This window comes from Trichechus manatus, unplaced genomic scaffold (assembly GCF_000243295.1).
Source record: "Trichechus manatus latirostris isolate Lorelei unplaced genomic scaffold, TriManLat1.0 scaffold00030, whole genome shotgun sequence".
NCBI classification, from domain to species: domain Eukaryota; kingdom Metazoa; phylum Chordata; class Mammalia; order Sirenia; family Trichechidae; genus Trichechus; species Trichechus manatus.
Window position 1 is genome coordinate 8,184,226 of NW_004443966.1, and position 7,736 is coordinate 8,191,961.

At 46.8% G+C, this 7,736-nt stretch overlaps 1 protein-coding gene across 1 annotated transcript in view; it reads left to right on the forward strand.

The window, feature by feature from the left end:
• Nucleotides 1-7,736, forward strand: part of TLN2 (talin 2) — a 479,103-nt gene that overhangs the window by 101,876 nt on the left and 369,491 nt on the right. The gene's annotated exons all lie outside the window — the stretch shown is intronic.

Sequence of the window (7,736 nt, forward strand, 5' to 3'; positions counted from 1 at the left end):
CTTTGTGCACGAGCAGTGGCTGTGCTGGCCTGTCTGCTGCCAGGGCCCCCCAGGCAGCCAGAAGTCCTCTGTGACATTTGCTGGAACCACACTTCTGCAAGGCAGAGTTGCAGCCCGCTCTGTCATCCGGCAGGCATCTGCAGCAGGTCTTGTACTTTACAGGAGTGGATGGTGACAGGCTGATAAAGGGCTGATAAAACTCCCTGTGGGGTGAGCTGTGCTGACCTGCCCACCCCGGACAGGCTCCTTCCTTCTCTGTCCAGCCTGCGCCCTGTCTGGCTGAGTCTCTCTCGCAGGTGATGTGGGCAGACCTCTGTTTGGGGCCTGAATGGTTTCCAGCGCAAGTCTTCAGTTTTGTCAAATAAAAAACAGGCTTAGATGAGAAGAAGCTTTATTCAGAAAGAAAAGAGGGAAAGGAGCTCCTGCAATAGGAAGAGGGGAGGACATTGACCTCCAGATCAGCAGGTGCCTCGAGAATCAGGGGAAAACAGTGTTCTTTTATAGACTGGGAGTAAACAAAAGGAGCCCTGGTGGCGCAGTGGTTAAGGTACTCAGCTGCTAACCAAAAGGCTCGTGGTTCAAACCCAAAGATGACAGCCTTGGAAACCCTGTGGGGCAGTTCTACTCTGGTCTGTAGGGTCACTATGAGTCAGAATCAGCTCGATGGCAGCGGGTTTGGTTTTTTTGGTTTTCTGTGAGTCAACAAGGCTAGGAAGAACCAGGTGGGGAGGTGGGAAGAAAGGGCGCCGTCACTGGGAGGAAACCTTACAGAGGGTAGTATGTTGGCTCAGGCTGAGGGCAGGCCAGAGTTCAGGGACTGGAGGAGGAGAGAAGCTTAACCGAAGTTGGGATAACCAGCATTTTGTTTCTGATTGATCAGTGGAGACAAGCAGTTCAGTTCCTCATTTATGAGAGCAGGAACAGGAATTTGGAGGGTCTGGGTCTGGCCTTGTCCTAGGTAAACAAGGACATGTGCTGAGTGACATGTGGAGGGTAGCTATTTGCAGTAAGCCATTTTCTTGAACACAAGGGGTGGGGGGACTTCTTTAACTGCTGCTGTTGTCCTGTGTTACAGTTCACAGGTGTTTTTGCCTTTAGAATGATAGTCCCTACCTCTGGACAGATCTCCTGGGTAGCCGTCTGGTGAGCCTTAGTTATTGACTAGATGGAAAGGAAGTTGTCAAAGCAACTGCAGCTCTTTCCTTCTGGGTCTGTCTGAGGCTGCCTGTCCTCCTCGGTGACAGAGCTCTTGCGGAGGCCGCACCCTCTGCAGGTGTCGGGGCTCCCGATGGGCTCTGCTACTCCATAAGCCATCCTGACCTAGTCCCGAGGCCTGGAATGATCCTTGTTAGGAGGACGCATAGTAGGCAGGGCGGTAGCTGTCTCTTCCAGATGGTTTGTTCAGCGGGAACATTTCGTTGATAAAAGTACACGGCAGCGCCCTTCTGAGAGCAGAGACAATCCGTGAAGTAGCTCCTGCTACGTGGCGGGAGCGTGTCACGACACCCATGGGTAACATTTGGCAGAGTGTCCGTGGGCCAGCTGCATGGCACCCGGGAGACAGAAGGGCAGTTTCATGGAGACGTTGTTAGGGAAAGTGACGGGGTGGGGGAGCCCCGTGCAGCAGCTGAATTCCCAGGGCTGGGCTTGGGCTGTGCTGCCTTGAGTTCACAGCCCAGCTGCTGCTGCAGCTCGGGACTGCAGTGAGCAGGATGACTTAGACACCTGGAAGATGCTCCGCTGATTTCACCCCAGGATCGGAGGAAGGGAGAAGGCCAGTCGGGGGTGGGTATGGTTGCAGGGGAGAGTTACCTGATGAAGTGGATGAACCTTGGATTCTTGTGCTCTGTGCCACTGGCTCTGACAATTCCTTAGTAACTCAGGACACGTTTTATTTTTATTACTAAAGAAAGAAAGATTAGAGCTCTGGTGGCAAAATATGGTATGAAACACGGACAGATGGTACCACCCACATAAATGCAGTCTGGCTTGGAGGTCGTTAGTTTTGTGAGTCAGTTATGTTTAGAGGTCATCTGGCTTAGGGGCTGAGGTTGTCCATTGATGCCCCAGGGGTTTCGGAGACTCAGGGACTGGCAGTGCGGGTGGGACTCTAGGCTCCATGCATCTCAGTTCTCAAAAGAGTATGAAGAGCCACTCATGTTCAGATGAGGGAATGGGGCCTGTATTAGTTTTCGATTGCTACTGTAACAAATTGCCACAAACTTGGTGGCTTAAAAGAGCAGATTTATTACTGTACGTTTCTGTAGGTTAGGAGTCCAGTGTAGTTCTCGCAGGGCTAAAATAGGGTGTTGGCAGGCTACATTCCTTCTGGAGGTTCTAGGGGACTGGGGAGTATCCGTTTCCTTGCCTTTTCCAAGCTCTAGAGGCCACCTGCATTCCTTGGCTCATGCCCCATTTCTCCATCTTCAAAGTCAGCAGTGCTGCCTGTCCATCTGACCCTTCTTTTCGTTGTCACATTTCCCTCTGACCACAGGGCAAGGATCTCCACTTTGAAGGACTCATGTGCTTACATTGGGCCCATCAGATAATCCAGGATCATCTCCCCATCTCAAGATCCTCAGCTTCACACCTTCAAAGCACCTTTTGCCACGTAACGTAGCATAGTCACAGGTTCCGGAGATTAGGATGTGGACATCTGCTCATTGTTCTGCCTAGTACAGGGTCACATGAGTGCAGCGGCTTGCCAGGTGGTAGGGAGGTGAAAGGCAGAAACAAGTCAGCGGATCCAGCTCCGCTGACTGGTCAGGGCCTTAGTTCCCTCCTTCCTGTCATTTGCCCGTACTGCGTGACTCCTGTCGGAGTGTTCTCTGTCGTAGGCTCTACCCCAAACTGTAGCCAGTTTGTCTCTGGGTATGAGACTGGGCATACGGAGAACAGAGGAGCCACTCCCTCCTGTGGGGAAAGGGGCGGAAGCAAGGAGGGGGCCGTGTGAGCTCTGCCTTGCTGGGTGATAGTTTATGTTGACTGTTAGTCTCATCGTATTGATAGGGGCTGTCCTCGTCAAGGTTCTCTGTGTGCAAGGAACAGAAACCCAGGCCAACTAGCTTAAATGAAGTGGGTGGGGCTGGTGGGATTGTTTAATGGAGCTGCTGATTGCAGCTAACTTTTACTGAGCACCTACTATGTGCCCGAGAGAGCCCATTGGGACCCACCAAGGTTTTCAGTTCTCTTTTCTCTCCTCCCTTTTCCCCCGCTTTATGAGAGAAGCAGTTCTCAGATCTTTCTGTATAGTGGCTCTCCTGCTTATCTAAACTAGATCAACTCCTTTTCAGACATTTCCTTTGGAGACCTCACCCCTAAGACTCTCCTCTGCTTCGCTCAGCTCCTCACAGCTGCACGGCTCAGTCTGTGTGTGGTCATTTCCCACTCTGAAGAGATGCATCTGAATAGCTGAGCTTGGACCAGCTGTCCAGTTTTCCTGGAGGTGGGCGAGGGACACAGTCACCTGTGTCTGAGGGTGAGGTAGATGGTAGCACATGAGTTTAGTGTGAGAGCCTTACGTTATTCAACAGATGCTGGCATGGAAACACTTCCTGCAAATTGAATTTGAATTTGTGTAATTTTAAAATAGTTTTTATTTTGAAACAATTTCAGACTAACAGAAAAGTTGCAAGAATGTAAATAACTTCTGCGTAGCCTTCACCTAAATTCATCTGTTATAAACATCTGCTTTATCGATCTCTGTATCATATGTTTTTTTCTGAACCATTTGAAAGGAAGTTTATTTTCATAAGCTTTCGATGTGTGGGCACGTTATTTATGTGGGTGCGTTATTTGTGAAAAAATATGGCAGTAGGTACTATTACATTATATACAGTTCCTATGCAGATTTCCCCTTTTATCACAGTACTGTCCGTTATAGCAGCTCTTACCCTCCTCTAGGATTCCGTCCGGGATCACACACTGTCTTTAGCTGTCAGGCCTCTTCAGTCTCTTTTCATCAGGAATAGTTCCTCTGCTTTTCTTTGTCTTCCGTGACATTGACCTTTTTGAAGTGCGCAGGCCAGTTATTTTGTTGTAGTTTGGGTTTGTATGTTTCCTCGTTATCAGCCTCCTCATGGTAAGATGTAGAATGCTATACAGGTAGTCCCCACTTGTGACGGGGTTCCGTTCCCAGGAGTCCGTTGTACGTTGATTTTGATGTAAGTCGAATACCTCTGTTTCATCCCCCAGTTTTCATAGCCTGCTGTACAGCAGTGTTTTGAACAGTAAATCGTAACAATGAACATCTGAGAATGATAACATCAGCAAATTACACGCTGCAGCATTGTATGTAGTACTAGTACTAACAATAAGATGGACAAAAAAAAAAAAAAAGATGCTCGTAAGTGCTAAGTGCTGTTTGTGGAAACTTGAATTGCGTCGTAAGTTGGAGACTGCCTGTAGAAGAGATGTTTTGTGTCCTTCGCAGTACCTCACGTCAGGAGGACGGGATGTCATTTTGTCCCATTATTGGTGGTATTCGCTTTGATCCCATGGTTAATGTGGTATTGAATTTGCATAATTTAATCTATCTGTTCTAGAGGAGTTGGACATTTAAATAGGGCATTTAAAGAGGATACTTTTCTCCTCTAAAGTGTTTGGAAGGGTCTGGTTTGAAAGTGCTTTTTGTATACTGAATTGTTCTAAAGTGGACACCCTTGTTCTCTGCAGGGTGTACTCTTGAATATAGGTATTTACCGCCCACAGATTGCTCATTGTGAGGAATAAATTGTGTGAGATTTGAACAGAGGTTTCTCTCTGCTGTGGAGCCCTGGTGGCACAGTGGTTAAGAGTTCAGCTGCTAACCAAAAGGTCAGCAGTTTGAATCCACCAGCCGCTCCTTGGAAACCCCGTGGGGCAGTTCTGCTCTGTCCTGTGGGGTCGCTGTGAGTCGGAATCCACTGGACTGCAACAGGTTTATCTCTGCCCTTGTGGCAAGAGTGAGGTCCAGCCTGGAGATGGAAGCACAAATGCAGTGACAGCAGTGAGCTCCCTTTGAATGTGCCTGACTACCGTAGCTGCCTTGGAATTTCCAGGGAGTGGAAAAGACAGGTTCAGGCACGGACACACCTCTTCCTAGCACACATTTGGTGATTCTATAAATAGTCAAGATCATGCTGCTGCATTTTCTCCTTTGTGGGTCACTTCTCTTCTCACTTTGGCTCCTTGAGCTGAGTTCTCTTCGGTCAGCTCGCATGATGTGTACACATCGGTCTGGTAAGACTCACAGTGGTTGTTCTTGCACTGGTTATGAGATGCCTCGTAGAGGTGACTCTTGGGACTCAGGAGGCTGCCATGTGGAAAGCATGGGGCTCCTTAGAACTTTGGAGATTTTCAGTTTGTTGTTGTTAGTTGCTGCTGAGTCAACTCTGACTCATGGCGACCCCGTGCACAACAGAACAGAACATTGCCTGGTCCTGCGCCATCTTTCATGATCGTTGGTATGTTTGAGCATATTGTTGGGGCTATTGTGTAGGGTCTTCCAGTCAAGGGGACAAATCTTCCAGCTGTATTTTGGACAATATTCTGTTATGATCCATAGGGTTTTCTTCATAGTTTGTCTTAGTCTAGAAGCTCCACTAAAACCTGTCCACCATGGGTGACCATGCGGGTATTTGAATTAGGCATAGCCTCCAACATCATAGCAACGTGCAAGCCACCACAGTATGTCAGGCTGACAGATAGGGAGTAGTCAGTTCGATTATGGCCGATGTTATCCTAGATCAATGCTTCTCAAACTTCTTCCAGTTTCTGAACTGTTTCACATTGGGCATTTGACCCTGCTGACCCCTGTACCTGTTGTTCCCACTTGTCATTACATTATAGTAGCAAACACAGTGACCACACACAGTTCACTTTAGGATTAATAGGGAAAGTTTGGTAGTATTTTTAAATGAAATATAACAAATGTTCACTCAAAAAAATAAATGCTCATTATGAACAAAAACATATCTTGACTATCCTGCCTAGTTAAAATACTGAGGGAATATATAAAGGAGTATAACATAGTCTTTGATCCCAAAGAATTTACAGACTGCTTGGGACAGGGCCCAGAAATAAGAGCGATGTCTCAGGTGTGATGTGGTGAATTACCTAAGATTGACACAGAAAGTTGCTGAAGATGTACAGATGGTGGTGGGAGTAGGCAAGGGGAAATCTAGGCCGGAGAGGCAGGAAAGGCTTGACCGAGAAGGGAGTCTGAGCTGAGCCTTGGAGAGTGGGGTGGGAATGGGAACTGTTGGTAAGACAAAGGCAAGGGTTACAGCTTCATGGTTTGGTAGCAAATGCTTACCCATCAGGATCCAGTGGGACTAGATTGTGAGAATCCCTGCAAAACCACCAGATTTTGTGTTTTGGGGGGTAGTTTGAGTAATCGTTGAATGACTATCCAGCGTTGCCATTACAAGAATTTTCAAATTCTTTCTGATAATACACAAATGGGAAGTCTTTATAATCTAGTATTGCTTGAGTGATTATTTTCAGAATATGGTGATGAGCTAAATAGCTCTTAATTGATCTCGAAGTATTTATTGAGCTTAGCACTGTGTTAGTTTATGTACTGAGCTGCTGACTTATCCCAAAAGGAAGACAGTAAGAGTGTGAATGTTCCGAGACTGGCTGATTAACAATGTAAACACAAGTCACCCAACTCCTCGAAGGACATAAAAGTGTATACGGTTCCTCTTTTCCCTCTTTCTGTATTTTCACTTTGGAATTCTTAATCTTTCATCATCTATGAAAAACCAAACTGCCAAAGTCCACTCAGGTCACACATGACACGAGCATATTGTCTGAAATGATTAAATATTTTACCACCTCAGAGGCACTTTTAAAATGACCTAAAAAAAACCCATTGCAGTCGAGTGTATTCCGACTCATAGCAACCCTATAGGACAGAGTACTACTGCCCCATTGAGTTTCCAAGGAGCGGCTGGTGCATTCGAACTGCCAACCTTTTGGTTAGCAGCCGAGCTCTTAACCACTGTGTCACAGGGCTCCTTAAAATGACCAATCTCAAAATATGTACCTTGCAACCATTCACTCTTAAGAAGCATTCCTTGAAATTTTTATTTAGCTAATTAATAACTGGAGAACTTGTAATTCCTGAATCCTGACTTTATTTCTTAACACCTCGTCCCCTTCAGACACCAAATACCTAACAGTGGTGGCTTTGATATATGTTTATAAATTCTTTAAGAAACAGAGCCTAATTCTCCTCCCGTTGAGTGTGGGCTGGACTTAGAAGTGAAGCATTAATGTATACATCAAAGTGAAAGTAACCGTAAGTGACTTCAGAGACTAAGTCATAAAAGGCAGTTTGGCTTTCTCTTTGCTCTCTCTCTCGGTATACTTGCTCTGGGGAAAGTCAACTGCCACGTTGTGAATACACGCAGGCAGCCTGTGGAAGAGCCCACGTGGCAAGGAACTGAGGGCTCCTGCCTGCAACCATGTCAGTGTGCCATCTTGGAAGTGGATCCTCCTCCAGCCTCAGTCAAACCTTCAGATGACTGCAGCCCCTGCCGACAGCCTGAATGCAGCGACATCAGAGACCCTGAGCTCAAACGAGCCAGCTAAGCCACTCTCAGATTCCTGACTCATGGGATCTATGAGATAATAATAAATAATAAAAGTGGTAGAATATATATAACAAAGAATTTGCCATTTTACTCATTTTTAAGTGTCCAATCCAGTGACATTAATGATATGCATCATGCTGTGCAACCATCTCCCCT